This window comes from Dermacentor variabilis, chromosome 2 (genome assembly GCF_050947875.1).
Source record: "Dermacentor variabilis isolate Ectoservices chromosome 2, ASM5094787v1, whole genome shotgun sequence".
Classification (NCBI taxonomy): domain Eukaryota; kingdom Metazoa; phylum Arthropoda; class Arachnida; order Ixodida; family Ixodidae; genus Dermacentor; species Dermacentor variabilis.
The window spans coordinates 259,528,364-259,546,056 of record NC_134569.1 but is presented as its reverse complement, the minus strand read 5'-3'; the positions used below and the strand labels follow the sequence as shown (position 1 = coordinate 259,546,056).

At 44.1% G+C, this 17,693-nt stretch overlaps 1 protein-coding gene across 2 annotated transcripts in view; it reads left to right on the top strand.

Annotated features, from left to right (window-relative positions):
• The window catches only part of LOC142573272 (uncharacterized), a 264,000-nt gene that overhangs the window by 173,275 nt on the left and 73,032 nt on the right, over window positions 1-17,693 (top strand). The gene's annotated exons all lie outside the window — the stretch shown is intronic.

The window sequence follows — 17,693 nt, the reverse complement described above, 5'->3', positions numbered from 1 at the left end:
TAAATTTTGTGATATATTGTTGAATTATATTGCGTATTATTTAGTGGTTGGGGAATGTTCCCAACAGTAAAGTCGTTGACTAAATGCTGTTGAATAACATTGAGTCTTATTGAGCAATATTGATTTTCGAAGTGTTATGTTAAAAACACATGCACATGTATATGTGTGCGTCTTTTGCACATACATATTGTTTCATTGATCACAAAATCACCATTGCCTAAATTCAGTGTGTTGTTTGACGTTATATGAACCATAGACCTATCTACCGAGTGGGCAGGGCTGACAGTGCCCTTTCCCACCATGTAGATAGGCGTATAGTTCAAATTACGTGACTTGACCCTTTGCCCGCTTCAGAGAGGGGTGCAGGGGATGTGCCCCCTTCACTTTACTGGTTGGGCGCCCCCTGTCCACTGTCCATCCAGTTATGTGAAACGCCCAGCATATATATATATATATATATATATATATACATATATACATATATATATATATATATATATATATATATATATATATATATATTGTAAGCACTAGTAACGTACTTCGTCGTTTTCGTTTGTACATAACCATCATCATCTTCCCTGTTTTACTTCTTCGTGCATGAACAGCGCGAAGCATAAACAGCGCTGGGCCGCTTGATCGGTCTCGGTACTATCAAGCGGTAGAGGTACGTCAAGACTCCGACGCCCTCTCGCGTTCTCGTCCTCCCTGGAGCTTCGTTCCAGTCGCAGCCTGCGCCCAGCTACCCCTACAACGATGGACACTTCTAAACCCGGCCTTTCCGGCCCCTCTAACCTTGCCACACAGACAAACCCGCCTGCGGCGCCCTCGTGGACTGGGACGAGCCCTCAGCACGTCTTTGCGGGACTCAGCGGTGATGACGGCGACGATTGGATCGACCACTACGACCGCGTCAGTCCTTACGTTAAGTGGAACGACACCCAGAAAATGAGGCACGTCGCATTAAGCTTGACCGGTGTTGCAAAGACGTGGTATTTATACCACGAATCAGACGTCGCGGATTGGTCCACGTTTACCTCCAAGCTGCGGCAAATCTTCGCTTCCTCGTCTGGCCGTGCAGAAGTCGCCAAACAGAAGCTGGGAACGCTCCTTCAACTTCCGCAAGAGCCTTGCACCTCATATATAGAGGATGTATTGGCTTTGTGCCGCCGTGCAAATCCTAGCATGACGGAAGCCGAACGCGTTCGCCACATCTTAAAAGGCATTGGGTCTGTCGCGTTCAACGCCATAATCGTGCAAAATCCGGCTTCTGTCCAAGACATCACTTCCACATGTCAACGCCTAGACGAGCTGCAGTCTATTCGTCTCCTACATGACAGCAGCGATCCTCAGGTTCCCAATTCTCCAGCTCTACGTGCTCTTATCCGCACCATCATCCACGAAGAGCTTCGACTATAAGACCTAAGGCGTCCACCTGCTGCCTGCACCCCGACCCCTACCTTCGACTTGCGCGAGGTCGTAAAGCAAGAGTTGACAGCGATGACTACACCCACGACGCATCTTGCTCCGGTAGCGCGCCCCACACCTACCTACGTGGATGTTACTTCGCTACCCACCCCTACCATGACCTCCGTGCCTACTGACGTCTCCTATGACCATTTGGCTTCGATGAGAGACAGAGCCTTTGCTGCGCCTCAGTGGCGTCCACCTCGTCCGCTTTGTTTTTACTGTGGTATACGCGGCCATATATCTCGCTTCTGCCGCCGTCGCCAGCAGGATGAAAGGCGAGGCTATGCAGAGCGTGAGAGAGACCGCACTCGCCGACCAGGCGCCTACTATTCCGGACCGTACTCGTTCCCTCAACAGCGTTCTCCGTCTCCTCCAGCTGCTCCTAATCTACCTCATAGATCCCGTTCGGCCAGACGTCGTCCTCCATCGCCTTACGGGCGCTCTACATCAACGCTTCTCCTCACTTTCCATCTTGTCGAGCAGCACTCGGAAAACTAGCTGCTGCAGCTTTTGGAGGGGAAACTGCTTCTTATTGTTCTTGAAAAATTCCTCCTGTTCGCCCTGCTAACATGCTTTCTGTAACTGTCGAAAGTGTTCCCGCGTCAGCTCTCATCGATGCCGGTGCCGCCGTTTCTGTTCTTCGTATTTATCTGTGTTCCCGGCTCCAGAAAGTAAAAACGCCTTATCTTAGACATCTTTTGCGTGGTGCTCATTCATTCATTCATTCATTCATTCATTCACCCCGACGGACAGTGTACTGCTCGTGTCTGCTCGTACTGCAGTGTACTTGGCCATCGCTGCCGACTACGTCCTGCGTCCTGGTAACGAAGACATTTGTAGCCGTACCATCCAGTCAGATCGCCGGCGGAGACGACCTAGTCGCCCTTTCATCCCGCTGTACTTCTCGCGGAATTCTCATTGCCACCTGTTTCTTTCGGTTTTCGCGTGGCCGCGCCCTTCTGTCTGCTTGCAACACGACCCCAGATCATGTGATGCTGCCCAAAGGGATGACTGTGGCAACCCTCGCCGACATTCAACGTATCTCTATAGTCAGGCTTTGCCCTTTTTTATCGCTACCGCCAACCTCACGTTTGGATGATTCTTTCCCTCCTCCATGCGTTGTTGGTTCTGACCTAACAGCCGCGCAGTCCGAAGCCTTAATGGTGGTCTTGGCAAAGCACAAAGCCTGTTTCGATAGCGGTTCCCCTGTGTCGAGCCAAACTCCTGCGGCTACACACCGCATCGAAACCGATGGTTCCGCTATAATACGACGATGCCCCTATCGTGTATCGCCGTCCAAACAAAAGGTCATTGAACATTAGCAGGGAAGAAGTTTGGGCGTGTTGGTGGGATACATACAAACTGGGATACATAGCGCAAGAATGACACAGGGACAAGCAGGAACACAGGACGAGCGCTAACTTTCAACAATTGATTTATTGCAGCTGGTGAGCATATGTACACTCACTGAGACGCCACTGCCACAGACACACTGAAGGGAAGGAGGAAAAGCTGTGACTACTATGGCCAAAAATTAAAGCTCTTTCTTCGATAAAATAATAGACGGCATGCTAACGCAATCGTCACCTGCTCTGGCTATATCAGCTGCTTCGAAAATTTCCCTCGCAATCTCGTAATCCGTAATCTCATAAGCCCTCCCTCGTAATCCAGGACGTGGCAGAAGTGCTTCGCAGAATTCCTGCAAAATAACCTGAGACTCCTCAACGTGGCGGATCCGTTCTTTGTCAAAGATTCTTCAGCCGTGATCAACTTTTTAAATGGTGCCGACGGCGAGTGCTAACTGCATTCTCTGTCGACATAAAAGATTTCTTTTATTCTTTGCCACATCAGGGTTTGTTTTCCACTGTTGAGGTGGCAATAGATGAGCACGGCGCTGCCCTGTTTCTAACGCTTGTGGTGTTAGTAGGGCAAGGTTTTTAGAGGTTTTATCGTTTTATTTGAGGTCCACTTTTGTTGAATTTGACAATAACATTTACCTGCAAAAGCAGGGTGTTTGCATAGGCTCGTGCATAGCGCCCATATTAAGTGACCTGTTTTTAGCTCGATGTGACAAAGGTCTTTCTGTTCGGTTGGGCGACTTGGGCGTTGTAAAGGTTTTTAGATATGTAGATGATTTTTTGGTATTTTAGATAGGTCACTACTTGATCTGGCCGCAAGTTCTGACGTATAGTGCTGTTTTGACTGTTCAAACCCTGCTGTTGACAGTATTCTGGCGTCATTGAAAGAGTATTATAGCTCACTTACGTTCACCACTGAATTTCCTGCGCAGGGCAATATCAGGTTTTTAGACTTGCGTTTGCATTTCAAAGCTGAACACGTGTGTTGGGTATATGAGCCCAGAGCTAATAAGCCGCCCTGAGGTACAGTTCTGCATACTCAAAACTCATAAAAAGAAGTATCGTACGTTCTTTCTTGTCATGCGTTCTTTCTAAGTCATGTGCTGACTTGCTGGATGAAGGCATTAGTAAGCAGGTGGCTCGTCTCGAAGCAGCGAACTATCCGAGACATATCATTATCTCGGTTGCTGAAGGCCTGCATCGGCGAAGGAAGCTAATTTCACGCATGAGCGAAGAGCAGAAAGCGGATGACGAAAGAGAGACGAAAGAAGAAAGGGACAAACCAAAGGTGGCTGTAATACCCTACTTTCATAGGGTTTCCCACAACCTTAAGAAGGTTGGGCAATGTTCTGGTTTAAACGTTGTTTTTACAGCACCTAACAAACTCTTGAGGTTGAGGCTGTTGAGCTGTCCTATGAGGAAACGAAAGCCTGGTTGTGCTACCACGCACAAGGGACCTTTTGTTACATGCACTCACAACCTGGTGTATAAGATTCCACTTTCGTGTGGGAGGTACTATGTGCGCTAGACGGGCAGATGTTTAAACGTGCGTCTGGCGGAAAATAGTAACAAAGTGGTGAGCATCGCAATAGATGGGCATCTGGCTGCCCATTGTAGAAAATGTGACGCGAAGGCACCATGCTTCCCTCTTTTAAAACAAACTGCTGTTGTCTATCGCCACAGGAATAAGATAACGAGAGAAATTGTCGAAGCAGTTGAGATAGCTAGAGCAGGTTACGATTGTGTTAGAATGCCGTCTATGGTTTTATCAAAGAAGGAGCTTGAATTTTTGGACACATTAGTCACATGACAGCTTTTCCACCTTCCCTTCAGTGTGTCTGTTGCAGTGGCGTCTCCGTGAGTGTATATATGCTCACCAGCTGCAATAAATCAATTGTTGAAAGTTAGCGCTCGTCCTGTGTTCCTGCTTTTCCCTGTGTCATCCTTGCGCTAAGTATTCCAGTTTGTATGTGTCCCACCAACACGCCCAAACTTCTTCCCTGCTAATCTTCAATGACCTTTCGTTTGGGCGGCGTTACACGATAGGGGCATCGTCGTATTATAGCGGAACCATCGGTTTCGATGCGGTGTGTAGCCGCAGGACTTTGGCTCGACACAGGGGAACCGCTATCGAAACAGGCTTTGTGCTTTGCCAAGACCACCATTAAGGCTTCGGACTGCGCGGCTGTTAGGTCAGAACCAACAACGCATGGAGGAGGGAAAGAATCATCCAAACACCATCATCCAAGCACAGAAAAGCCAATGTGCTTGAAATCTGCTCGGTCACCAAGCAGAATCTGCGCTGCTATACGTTTCCAGTGACAAAGCGTATAGCGCAGAAGCACACGCACAAATGTTTAAAGAATGGGACGACAGACCGTCTGTGGTTTGCGATAATGTCGAACTAAGAAGCAAAAACAGCGGCATTCCTGTACTTTTCTTGTCAATGGTTCAGTTGGCATGGTTGCGGCACACATTGCTTTTTTTGTAATCCATACGACGAAAACTGTGCGCGCACGCATGGCGCGGCGTTTGCAACGTTTGCATTTTGCGCCATTTCCTGCGAACTCCATCAGCTCCGGCCGGTGCACTGCGTTTATTTATCTATTTATTTATTTATTTATTTATTTATCATACCCTCAAGGTACGTTTGTACATTGCAGAGGGGAGGGGCAGAGTAAGTAAATACAGAGGCAATCACAAAATAAGGAGGGAAGGCAAACAACATGGCAAAAAACATCGTATACAAAACAAGAATGGTAAATAGAAACTTGTGAGCGTGGCAAAAATACATGGCGGAAAAAAATAAGGAAAGGAAAGAACATACGATATAAAAATACAAGCAATAATGTAAAACAATGGCATAAAAGCAGTAATTGTACAGAACAAGCAAACGCAACAATTATTTATAACATGAAGCTTTGAAGTGTGCTTTTAAAGTTATTGGTGTCAATAATGCTTGTAAGTAATGCGGGTAAGTTATTCCAATCTTTGCTCGTTTGGGGAAGAAATGAGTATGAAAAGCCGACGGTGTTGCAGTGCGGAATGTTTACCTTTTGGCGGTGGTCTATGCGAGATGAAATGTATGGTGGTGGTTGGACAAAGATAGAGCGTAATTATGTGTTATGGTAGTAGATTTTATGGAAAAGACATATGCGAGATAGTTTTCTACGGGTTGATAACAGCGGGAGGTGAAGGAGAGCTTTCATGTTAGTGACACTCGCAGTTCTTTGGTAGTTGGTGAGAATGAAACGGGCTGATCGATTCTGTATTGCCTCTAGAGAGTGTATGAGGGTGTCATGACCGGGGTCCCATACTGATGACGCGTACTCTAGTTGTGGGCGAATGTAAGTTGTGTACAATAAGAGTTTTAGTGATGATGGTGCTTGAGAAAATTTTCGACGAAAGTATCCCAGCGTGCGAGTGGCCTTAGATGTTATGTGATCAATGTGAGTTTTCCAGGATAGATTGCTGGCAATGTGAACCCCCAAGTATCGATATGACGTTACACATTCTAGTGGGATGTTATTTAGCGTATAGGTGGGGCAGATGACATTAGTACGAGAAATCCTCATAGTCTTACACTTTCTAATGTTTAATTCCATGCGCCATGTACGACACCACTCATTTATGTTATTGAGATCCTCCTGAATTAGTAGAATATCTGAAGAATTAGTTATTTTACGATACAAGACGCAGTCATCCGCAAAAAGACAAATGTTCGAGGAAACGTGAGTGGGCAAGTCATTCATATAAATTAGGAATAATAAAAGACCGAGCACAGACCCTTGCGGGACGCCGGAGTCAACTGGAGCTAAAGGTGAGTTAGCGTCATTAGTGGTTACATATTGAACACGTGATGCCAGAAACGCGCGAATCCAATTAATTACGGAGGGGTCGATGTTTAGAACGCCTAATTTATGAAGAAGCAATGCATGGTTCACTTTGTCAAATGCTTTAGAGAAGTCGAGAAATATACAATCTGTTAAAAAACCAGAATCTAAATTGGCATGTAGGGCATTAGTGAAGAGGATAAGCTGAGTATCACAAGAGAAGTTTTTACGGAATCCATGCTGCATAACTGTGAAGAAGTTGTTATTTTCAAGAAAATTAACCAGATGTGTGTATATTATATGCTCCATAACTTTGCATGGTACAGATGTAAGTGAAATAGGTCTGTAGTTGTGTGGATCATGGGTTGGTCCGGTTTTGTGAATGGGGATTACTTTGCCAATTTTCCAATCATACGGTAAGGTGCCAGAGTTGTAAGATTGTGAGTAAATGCATTCTAGTAGGATTGAACAGTATTCCGCTGTGTTTTGTAAGAATATAGTGTTAATTTCATCTACCCCACATGATGCTTTAGGTTTTAAGTTTTGTACTATGGCTTTGATACCGGTTGCGTCGAAAACGATGGGATCCATGAAATGGTAGTTAGTTGATTTTATCTCGGGCATCGGATCAGGGGTCTGAGGTGATGAGAATGACTGAGTGAAGGTATTGTTAAGCACGGTAGAACACAATAGGTCAGGTACTGGGTCCCCAGAAGTTGTTAGCAATGAGATTCCAGTTTTATGGTTGTTTCCTCGTATGGCTTCCCAGAAGCGTTTTGGATTAGTCTTCAATAAATTTGGAAGTGTACAATTAAGGAATGAAAATTTGGCTGACCTTAGGGTTTTAATATATGAAATTGCTGCGTGTTTATATGCTAGCCAATGTGTCTGTTTTGAGGAATGTTTCGCTGTACGGAATAAACGTTTTTTCCTGTTCGATAACCGATTAAGATATGTGCTGTACCATGGTGCTTTATTGTTAGCATAGACGGATCGAAGGGGTACGTGTTTGGTGATAAGCTCACTTATTTTATTTTTGAAGATAGACCAGTTAGTTTCTATGGAGCGTTGCAGATAAAGTGGTAGGAAAGTGTCTAGAAATATGCATAGTTCTCTGTTGATGGCTTGATAGTTAGCTTTTTTATAATCTCGGAACTTTTTTCGCTGTCGGTATGTTTTTTGTTGTGTTGTTGTAAGTGTAAAATGCAAGATGTCATGATCGCTCAGTCCGGGCATGTGTGTCACCGCAGAAAAGTTATCGGGCGATGACGTTAGAATGAGGTCCAGGAGTGATGATGTGTTATGTGCTACACGTGTTGGAAGTCTGACGATCTGCGATAAGCCGAAGTCAGAGCAAATGGAAATGAACCGATTGGCCTCGGCCGACGAAGGATTAGAAAAGGGATTGACATGTGACCAGACAATGTTAGGAAAATTAAAATCGCCTAAGAGTATAATTTCAGTTCCGGGGAAACGCATGGTAATCTTATTTAAACAATCATATAAGTCATCGCAAAAGGATGAGTCGCTTGATGGGGATCGGTAGCACACACCTAGTATTATTTTTTTAAAACTAATAGTTATACAGCACCAAATTAGCTCTAAATTGGTATCAATGGTCACAAAAAAACAATTAATACATTCTTTAACGGCGAGCAGAACGCCACCACCAATTCTACCAGTTCGGTCACTTCGGTAAACAACGTATTGGTTCTCGCACTGAAACAGTTCGGGGTTTGTTATTTTACTATTTAACCATGTTTCTGTGAGTACAATGATGTCAGCATTACAGTCGTTAATAACAGCACATAATTCGTCTTTCTTAGGAAAAAAACTACGAATGTTAGTAAAAAGAACTGAACACCCGCAATCTTTTAAGGCACCTCCCCTCGGATGGCCCTAACTTGGCTGTAACTTACGGCCAGAACGAAGAGTTGTACCAGGTGTATGCGTTCTGCGCATTTCATAAATACTTTCACTGGCTTCGTCATATGCGTAGCATTTCCCATCCAACATTAGTTTTTTATATCTTAGTTTGAAAAGCGTGTTTTTCGATTTGCCATATTCTATTAATTTTTTCCTTATGTTACGTGTGGCTTGGCAGAAATCTTCACTCATTGCTGTGTCAGTGTTTTTTAACAAACCCCGCTTTGAAGAGACTAGCTCCCTGGTTTTATAGGTTTCAAATTTAGTTATTAATGGTCGAGTTTTCGCTCAATCAAAACGACCAATTCTGTGCGCCCGGCATATGTCAGAACCGGTTATGTTAACCTTCAATGTATTAGTCAATTATTGCGATAAAGGAAGTAGTTCATCGAAGAAGCGAAGTAGAAAACTTTCACAAACTTGCAAATCGGAGCAATTGTTTAGCAATAAAGTTATACTACAAAACTTGACATCAAATGTTAGAATTCATGATAATGTAAGCGTGTATTTGTATGCGTGTACTTGTATGATTGCACGTTTGCGCTGTGTATGCTTCAGCGCATTCCGGGAGTTTGTGCACGCCGTTTGCTTGAGAGCTTCCTGCGTTTTCTGCGGTGTTTGTGTGCTTTGCTGTGACTTCTTCGGAATATTCCTGCGTGTTACTCGCTTTGTATGGGCTTGTTGCCTCGAAGATCTCTATGATCGCCTCCGACTCAGCGACATAAAAGGTGAGTGAGTGTTTCGAATTCCCCTTGTTCGTCCATTGCGACGTGGTGAACAAACGCGCGAAAATGCGCACGGCGCCTGTGCGTGTCTTCCGCGCCCCTCTTTTCTAGTTTTCATTCCTAGTACTATCCTTCCATTGCGAGAATTGTTTATACAGCGCTAGATTCGTGGTAATGACCATGGAGTTTTGTCCTGGTTTAACTTCACACTCCGCTTGTGGTGACGTAAGGCAGCTATGTGGTGCCAGCTAAAACAGGGCAAGTTGTACGCCACGATTTCTGGTACGGTTTTAGAGCACCGATTGAGTTAGCCTTATTAATGAGCGCAATACAATGCGACGTGAAACCGTCCGAACTGTACTGTAATCGAAGATTATTTGTTTGCGCCATGCCGTGTCTAGTACATGGCGTATGAGCGGGCTTGTATGATCGGCGAAAATGTTCTGTTGCGCTGTTCGCTTCAGGATCGAGTGACCCCGCGTTGCTGCCAGGCCGCTGCCAGGCCTTGGGGCCGACGTTCGCGCGATCAGAAAACAGAGGATGCTATCGCGCGATAATAATAAATCGTTTCAAGGATGTACATGCCGCTCTATGTGATACGTGAGATAAAATAGGAATGGTACAGTAAACAGCAAAAGTTTGCGGGATGTGCAAGCGCGTGGCAAAGCGACCCTCCTCCCCTTCTAGCGGCGAACCCCTGGTGTCGAGACCGACGCCTGCACGCATGGGCATCCCTCCGATACTGCAAGCGTGCATGTTTCCGCGCTTCCTCTTTGCGCGCCGGCGATATCCGAATGTAGCCGCGAGGTAGCCCACTTGCGATATGCGCTGTGGCGGCTTCGACGGGCAGAACTTCGTTTAGTATACAACGGAAATCAATTATCCATTTTTGTCTTGCCGGTCTCCTTGTATATAGCGCGTCTTCTGCCACGCTCTTCTGCGGTAGAACGCACCGTTCGTAAAAAGAAATAAACAACGAAAATTGGCCACGAGAAGGTGCAGCCCAGGAAAAGAAAAATGACATGTTACGTTCGCCACCGGGCCGGTCGTATGCGTCAGCGCACGTGACTCGACAAAAAGCGGCCGCAAGTACGTACATGCTTCTAAACACGTTTCACACAGTTTCGCCCGTGGAAGCCGCCACAGCGCATATCGCAAGAGAGCTACCTCGCGGCTACATTCGTATATCGCCGGCGCGCAAGGAGGAAGCGCGGAAATATGCACGCTTGCAGTCTGGGAGGGAGCGCATGCGTGTAGGCGTCGGTCTCGACACCAGGGGTCACCGCTAGAAGGGGACGAGGGTCGCTTTGCCACGCGCTCGCACATCCCGCAAACTTTTCCTGTTGACTGTACCACCGAGTGCTGCTAAGTCATCGAGTTATACGCCTTGCCAACCGGGTGTGTTTTCCACCAGTTCGCGCGCATTCAACTTTCTATTTTCATCTTCTCCGTTTGACGGCCTCGAGTGCTGCGCGCAAACGGCTTCGCGTAGGCGCTCTTTGCATTCACGGATAAGGCAGATTCCATGGCACTCAAGGTCCTACTTTACTGGGATATAATAATGAAAATAATGTAATAGCGTGAAATTTCAGCTATTCGCACTTCAGTAACTGATTAATTTTACAAAGTTTTAAAATCATTAAAGGAACGAGGTGCCTGGGCATATCTGCCTCGCCGTCCCACTGTGTTTCCAGGCGGCATGTATACCTTATCGGCTACATAAACTTCAATAAGTAGCAAAGTTAATTGTGACCGCCGATGTACGTAGCTAGGTATGTCAAAAAGCCATTTTTGCTTTGAATTCGAGAACTATAGAAAGAACAGATTGAAAGGGGAGCGCATCGTTGTGAACTAAATGACGCTTTGCCACAATCTTGGAGTAATGCTTTGTCGGTGAAGCAGTTCTGGGAAATACTACCTTTGAGAGTAAGCAAAACTTCAGTAGCATCAGGTAGACGGGGGGTAAATGAATGTAACAATGTGGTTTTATATGAACGAGCTGCCTTTAAGATGTGGCCATAACAGTTAAGTAGATGAGCACAAATAATTTTTAAACTAAGGAGAGGAATGGGAAGTAAATTATTTGACCAGCTCACAATGCCATTGACAAGAGCAGCCACACTTTAGTGTTTTCGATTAGTCATTTGTATCCGTCCATTTACGACAGCCTAATAGTCCATGTAGCTCCTTTGATTGTTGCTTTTGGGGCATGATGGCTTCACGTTTTAATACTGACATCTTTTTTCAGATTCAAAATGAGCTGGGAGACACCCCAGCTGGAACGTGAAAGGTGAATTCTTTGGCCATTCATTTCGTAGCGTCACCATGATGAAATGTAATGATGCCGTGAAAATGTATTGCAGGAAGCAGAAAAGAACGTTGCTGATGCAACTGCAAGCATATTCTCCAGTGATCAATTGGTGCACAATGCCTTCAGTAACAGACATAATGCCTTTAAGCACTCAGCTGAAGGACTTTGCAAGTGCACAGGGACTGGGAGTGAATTTCAGTGTCACTTGTGAACATAATAAACTAGAATGTGCCTTTTCAATGCATATGCCTGATTCAAGAGGGGCGTTCAGAAACTTAGTCTGCACATTAGGGGTCTGCATGAGTGCACGTCTTTCTAGTTTGACCAGGATGAAGGTATTGACCTATGTCATACAGCAGTGCACTGCTAGGGGTATCAAACCAAAACAGCAGCACCCATTGAGAAAGTTGGTTGAATAACGAGCATTGATCGGGGCTTTCTGCATTTCAAGGGCCAAATTCCAAAAAGCTTGATGCCGAGTTGGATGGTGTGCAGTGCTGGTCACCACATACTGTAGCCAGTGCGGCATGAATCTCCTTGGCATTGTGTCTCGTTAAGATGCAGAAATTGCATCACTGCTCATAAAACAATTGAAAATTGGGAGTTTCAGGCGAGGTGGCAGGGCTCCCCTCTAGAGCAGCCAATGCATGTCCTCTGCTATACTGACGATCGCACCCTAATTAGAACCAGTCATGCATGTTATCCTAATACGCAGCCAAGTGCATTCCTTGTTTTGTGTTAAGGGGACACTAATGACACCCTAAATCAATTTAACATAAAAAGCATCGTTTTAAATATATACTTCTGTTAACTTCTTGGTAGGTGGTTGATTATTATAGAAAATAAAGCTCAAAATGGAATTTGGTAAGTCGCCCCAAAATCTTCGTGCTGACACCTCATTGTAACATCGTGGATTTAAAGTGTTTTTGCAAACATGGGTCGTTTTGGTTCAGTAAAGTTCCTGACGCTTCTTATTGTGGGTTTTTGGCTTTCTGGAATACAATGAAAAACACCTTTATTTGCAAAAAAAATTGCTACACCAGAACAGACACCATCAAAATCCATGACGTCACAGCAAGCTGGTCTGGCGACTTGAAGGCAGCTCTTCCACCAATCTTTCCTCTTACACCTTTACAGTTTACTCAGCCTCTTGTCATAATGCGAGTAAATCTCTCAAATTGTAGGAAGGTCATTTACAGATACATCTGAAATACCTTTTCTCTTTAGTGTTTTCATGCTGTAATTGCGTAGCTGCTGTAGTTGGCACAGCACCGCTAAGCACGAGGTCATAGAATCAAAGAGCCGCACCTTGAAGGAGGTGAAATGCGAAAATACCCATGCATCGGGCAGCGCGAGGTGGTCCAAATTATTCCGGAGTTACCCACTGTGGCGTGCCTCAAGGTCAGATTGTCGTTTTGGCACGTAAAACGCCAGAATTTATTAATTTTTCTTTAGTGCTCCTTTAAGCTGTAGCATTCATTACCTCTGCGAACACTCATGCTCAAAGTATTTTCCATTAAGATTTAATACACAGTAGATATAAGTGTCTAACTATATTTTGATTAGTGGTCATACGTGATGGCTATTAGGACGGTGGCACAAAGAGAGACAGACAGAATTGTAATACGGTGTATGAGGGCATGATGACGCAGGTCGAGGAAATGACCGAGTCTCCCTAGAGAGGTCCCTGACCTGGACATCAACTGACTGTCCACAAACTTCTGAGTTCACTCCATGATCTTGTGCAGCCTTTGAGAATCGATTAATTTAATTGATGAGGTGGTGGTTGGCACATACTGTCGTTGTGGCTTATGTACATTTGATACAGTTGAGTGGACTCTCACATATTACTTCTGGAGCACAGCAAGTGAACCTGATGTGTAGTAGTAATCTTAGTAACGATCGACAGTCATGTCCCTCTTCGAGCTCCTAATGCTCTTTGCCAACACAAGGAGCAGTAGTTGCCCAAGATGGCGTAAAATAGATTAATAGAAAAGTGGCATATGCCCAGGGTCACATGCCCAGTCACCCAAGCTGTTCTGACGGTTGATTATGAATCCACTTACCTCAGCATAGCAGCCCACTCTCTTCCCATTTGACCATGGGCTACCCATTGACACAAATTGGTGGGAAAATAGAGACAAACACCCGGAAATGTGAAGTATCCTAAAGATGGTAATCACATTAAATAATACTAGATGTTTTAGATACTTTGTTGATTTGTTACTTCTCTTGTTTGTGCTGGATAAATCCTTGTTTTTCTGAAACATGTGGCATCCAGACAGCATAAGACGCTAGTAAGAAGTCAAGTTTAGCATTCTAGATTTGCAACAGGTACTGTTGTGATTCATTTGCAGTAGGGCTGTTTTGTAAATGTGCTTAAAAGGCTTAACACTGCTTTGCTAACATTTGTTTAAATATGCAGGTTCACATAGATTGGAGAAGTGCACAATGACAAGGTTATCCAGGCACAGCCTACCATGGCCTACCATGGTGGACCAGGCATGTTTGCAAGGGCCTCGCTTCACCATATCTTCACAGTGGAGGAGCTCATGGGCCATTTGCTCTTTGGAAATGACACCAAGGGGCAAAACAGGCTCTTGATTCCACCAGGGTCAACGCTTTTAAGGACGAGCACTATATACTTTTGGGGTTGCATTTTTACATTCACATTTTGATCTAAAATTAGCAACTTGCCATTGGCATAACACACGACTTTCAAGTAGCCCGTCCGTGTGTGCGGTTGTGTGCTACAATAGCCTACCATTTGGAATGACTGTTCATATGATCTTAAGTGCCTAATGCCACCACACTCAAATGCATTTAAAATTTAAAAGTAGTCTTCATTGCCAGAAGTTCTTGGCAGCTCCACCCGATGAAATCAGCTGCATTTGCGCATTAGCAGTGCTCCTCGGTTGTCATTGCGATGAATAGTCTGTGAAGCACGCTCCAAATCTAGTGGCATGGAGGACATGTTTAAGTAGCCTGAAAGTGTAATTGTAATCCACGAATTGCGGAGAAGCTATGCTCAAGTGTAGTCTGCTCAGCTAGGAGCAGCACGTTGACTAAATTTCAGCAATCAAAACAGCTCTCCAGGTTCTGTGATGTGAAACAGTAGTTTTTCCAATTTTAATAGACCACATTGAATTTACAAACTCGAATACATAGCGCAAGAATGACACAAGGACTAACCAGGAACAAGGGACGAGCGCTAACTTTCAACAATTGATTTATTGCAGCTAGTGAATAGATGGAGATCTAGCTGCCCATTGTGGAAAATGTGACGCGAAGGCACCATGCTTCCCTCTTTTACAACAAACTGCTGTTGTCTATCGCCAAAGGAATAAGATAACGAGAGAAATTGTCGAAGCAGCTGAGATAGCTAGAGCAGGTTACGATTGTGTTAGCATGCTGCCTATTCTTTTATCACAGAAAGAGCTTGAATTTGTGGACGCATTAGTCACATGACAGCTTTTTCTCCTTCCCTTCAGTGTGTCTGTTGCAGTGGCGTCCCAGTGACTATATATATGCTCACGAGCTGCAATAAATTAATTGCTGAAAGGTAGCGCTCTTCCTGTGTTCCTGCTTCGTCCTTGTGCCATTCCTGCGCTATGTATCCCAGTTTGTATGTATCCCGCCAACACGCCCAAACTTCTTCCCTGCTAAAGCACATTGAATTAAAGTTGCTCCTATCTTGAAGGAAGTGCAGATGATGTCAGACAGCAGACTTTCCGCAGAAGTAACATGAGTTCTGGGGCACTCTTTTGGTAGGTTTAATCAAAGAAACAACAGGGACAGAGTTGCCAGTATCACTGTTAACAGTACTATGTTTAGTGCATGCTTACTCATTGTAAGTCATCATCATGATCATCAGTCTGGTTACGTCCACAGCAGGGAAAAGGCCTCTCCCATACTTCTTCAACAACCACGGTTATGTACTAATTGTGGCCATGATGTCCCTGTAAACTTCTTAATCTCATCCGCCCACCTAACTTTCTGCCGCCCCCTGCTATGCTTCCCTTCCCTAGGAATCCAGTCCGTAACCATTAGTGACCATCGGTTATCTTCCCTCCTCATTACATGTCCTGCCCATGCCCATTTCTTTTTCTTGATTTCAACTAAGATATCATTAACTCGAAATTTGTTCCCTCACGCAATCTGCTGTTTTCTTATCCCTTAACGTTACACCCATCATTCTTCTTTGCATAGCTCGTTTCGTCATCCTCACTTTAAGTAGAACCCTTTTCGTAAGCCTCCAGGTTTCTGCCCGTAGGCGAGTACTGGTAAGACACAGCTATTATACACTTTTCTCTTGAGGGATAATGGCAACCTGTTGTTCATGATCTCATAATGCCTGCCAAACGCACCCCGGCCTTTTCTTATTCTTCTGATTATTTCCGTCTCATGATCTGGATCCGCCGTCACTACCTGCCTTAAGTATATGTTTTCTCTTACCACTTCCAGTGCCTCGCTACCCATTGTAAATCGCTGTTCTCTTCCGAGATTGTTAAACATCACTTTAGTTTTCTGCAGATTAATTTTTAGACCCACTCTTCTGCTTTGCCTCTCCAGATCAGTGAGCATGCATTGCAATTCGTCTCCTGAGTTACTAAGCAAGGCAATATCATCAGCGAATCAGGAGTTACTGAGGTATTCTCCATTAACTTTTATGCCCAATTCTTTCTATCCAGGTCGCTGAATACCTCCTGTAAACACGCTGTGAATATCATTGGAGAGATGGTATTTCCCTGCCTGACGCCTATCTTTATTGGGATTTTGTTGCTTTCTTTATGGAGGACTACGGTGGCTGTGGAGTCGCTATAGATATATTTCAGTATTTTTAAATACGGCTCGTCTACACCCTGATTCTGTAATGCCTCCATGACTGCCGAGGTTTTGACAGAATCAAACGCTTTCTCGCAAGCGTTTATTTATTCTAAGTACCTGTTTATTAACAGGCACTTTATCACTTTATATTCAAAGATATGAAAAAAAATTATGTGGTTTTCCCCTATATACTTCAATAAATTGAGAATAGGCCCTTGTCGACTACTGTACAAAGCTTCTTACAGACCATCGGACACTACTCCCATTCTGAAATTGTTGGAATTGTTTCCCGCTTCCTTACTTCACTTGCCTGTTTACAGGGTTATTATGAACCATTGCTAAGTAGATTAGGGGCTTGAATTTATCAAAAAAGATGAAGGGGCTTCCCCGTCGCTCTTTAGCCCGTTGAGGATCACATATGGGGAAAAATATGCCTCTCCAATTTAGGAGTTTTATATATCTTTAGTGGTGTTCAAATACTCGAAAGTTTCGACTTGAATATTATCCTATTCGATTCGGTCTTTGAATGGTCACTATATAGACATGCGAATATTAGTCGAATATTTCAAAACACCAATAAAACAAAATTTGAGCCAATTTACGGTAAATTTTCACCTCCAATAACATAGCATAGACACAAAACGTCACAACTTCTACGAATAGCAGAGGCTACGCTACTTAAGTAGCTGTACTTTAGAGGCTGTACAGGAATCATTCATGCTTACTGAAGAGTCCTATGCATGTGAAGAACTTTTTGCTGCTCCATTTGTGCTTTTAATAAACACCTCCTCATAAGATAGTATGCCCAATGGCATAAACTTGCTAACTTTAAGAATACTAGGATGCGAACATCGCTTTGCATTATTATTTATACCAGTTGTTCATTATTTAGAGGCTATCCAATATTCGATTTGCTTCAGGCATTATTCGGTACGGTGTCAAAAATCACTATTCGCGCATTCCTAATATTTTATTTCAGATTTAAGTTCTTCAGAGTTTACTTTCCGATAAAAACTGGCAAATATTTTTAAGTGACATAAAGCCGCAATACCCTTTCATTATTTGCAGTTCTACGGGTTTTATTTTTTTATGCATGCTAAAGCAAGATATTTTTTGGTGTAATGAAACTTAAAAAAGACTTGTTTTATGTTAAACTAGGTGAAGTGGAAACACTTCCAAACTACTGGAATGACAGACACCAAGTAGCTAAGTGAAAAATCAGTTTTCAGAAAACCCAAGGGGC